Source organism: Delphinapterus leucas, chromosome 7 (assembly GCF_059928025.1).
Source record: "Delphinapterus leucas isolate spDelLeu-1000000601 "Yukka" chromosome 7, BTC_Dleu_Yukka2, whole genome shotgun sequence".
Taxonomy (NCBI): Eukaryota; Metazoa; Chordata; class Mammalia; order Artiodactyla; family Monodontidae; genus Delphinapterus; species Delphinapterus leucas.
Window position 1 is genome coordinate 43,844,479 of NC_143135.1, and position 2,029 is coordinate 43,846,507.

General features: G+C 45.0%; 1 non-coding gene across 1 annotated transcript; it reads right to left on the reverse strand.

The window, feature by feature from the left end:
• Positions 1-1,304: 1,304 nt before the first annotated feature.
• Positions 1,305-1,410, reverse strand: LOC115803279 (U6 spliceosomal RNA). The gene has a single exon (XR_004023967.2). It is a non-coding gene; the product is annotated as a U6 spliceosomal RNA (small nuclear RNA).
• Positions 1,411-2,029: the final 619 nt, after the last annotated feature.

Sequence of the window (2,029 nt, forward strand, 5' to 3'; positions counted from 1 at the left end):
GTTTTTATGATATTCAAGGCAATTTGGTCTGGTCAATGACCAGCAAGGCCACAGGAGTGCTGGCAGTACAGTTTTAAGGTATTTTCTGGAACCTGTCTTGGGCACTCTTAACGGCGGCTCACAGGACTGCATTGTGATCATGACTATACTAATGATGATCTCTCACAGTACAAATTATTTAACAGCATTGCTTAATTTATTCTTTTCAAAACCCTTTGTATGTGGCACGTGACAGAAGACCCACCTCCATTTTACAGATGTAGGAGCTGGAACTCAGACACTGATTGCTAACAGATGGCCCATCTGGGGTCAGTATCCACACTTCTGACTTCTGGTCAGTGGTCTGTTTATTTCCCCACTATGAGCTGGGCAATGTGGGAACTCCAGATTTTATTGACTTGGTGGTTTGTGATATGGTTTGAGGGAGGTCAGGTGACCTCTCTCTGCCTGGAAAGGAGGAAATCTGTGATTCTCTCTCTCTTTCCAAATTTCCAAAGAGGAAGCAACTCTCAGCCAGAGCAGGAGCCTAAGTCTTGTTTGTAGGCAGTGGGGTGTACAGGTGGCTCATTGCTGTGTGCCCCGGGGCAGCAGTAAATTGATACTTGTTGATCTCCAAGCCTCTGGCAGAGATGGGGAGGAAGGGATGGGAAAGTGACATTTTTGTAAATAACCACACCTGGTTCTAAGAGCAGAAGGACCGGCATGTCCCTATAGCCTCATCAATTACCATCAACCTTTCGCAAAGGGAGCCCTAGGGGAAAGAATCTCTTCACACTCTTATGATTATTTATAGACACGCCCTCCTGTCCACACTCTGAGGGGAGTTTGGTTTGCTCAGCAGTGGCCTCCTTCCAGATGTGTTTATATTTCCTCCAGGCCCAGGGGAATGCATCCTTCTGCCCCTCCATTACATGGAGCAGAGAGGATGCCTGGCATTGGGACTTAATGAAGATGTGGAAGGAGAGACAAGGGGCAGCATGCCTGAATTCCTCAGCTAGATTCATGTATCTCCGGGCGATCACTGATTGAGTAGCCACTTTGCTGCTAAAGAAGGCAATTCAACACGGTGGTTAAATAAACATGATTTGCAAGCAGATAGACCTGGATTTAAGTCCCAGCTCTGCCCTTTACAAACTGTGTGGCTTTGGTTAAGTAACTTACAGTTTCTGCCTGCATTTCCTCATCTATAAAATGGGATAATAACATCTCCACTCAGGGTCATTGTCAGGTTTGAGTGCAAAGGGCTGAGCAGTGCCTGACACAGCAGGTGATATGTATGTGGTGCCTGTTCTTTTAAAACGTTGAAAAATATGGAATGCTTCATGAATTTGCATGTCATCTTTGCACAGGGGTCATGCTAACCCTGTCTGTATTGTTCCAGTTTTAGTCTATGTGCTGCTAAGTGAGCACTGGTGCCTATTCTTATAAGACACTACCGTGTGTGTGTGTGTGTGTGTGTGTGTGTGTGTGTATGTGTGTGTGATTTGAAAGAAACAAGCCTGAAGAAACAGAGGCAGTGTGGGCAGTACAGGCAGGGAATTTCTGGTTCAAAAGTAACTATTAAAACCTAGAGAAGGAGAGATTGCCACAGACAAGGCAGGTCAGAGGGGAATTCTTTGCAGAAGAGGTGACTGAGCTATCTGAGTATCTGAGGTATGTTATTGGACATGCCTGCAGGGTACCCACCACCTGATTGTGGGTTGGCAGAATGCCTTAGACCAGCTTTTAAGAAAGGCTGTTTTAGCCTGGGAAGGAGGCCTGGGCTGCCAGTGTCCTGTGTTAAGGCTTGGCAGCCTCTCCAGATGGAGAGTTTTGTTGGCATGCCACACTTTGAGTGGAGCATTTGTTTCACAGGTAATCCAGTCCCAGCAAAAGTGAGGCTGCCTAAAATGACAAAAAAAAGAAAAGAAAAGAAAAAAGAAAAAGAGATATATTTTGGCATTTTAGGATTACAGGGCTTTGCTTAACTTCTGTGATTTTATTTTGAATCTTTTTTGAATCCTTTCCTTTTACGCTAAGAATCTTGGTT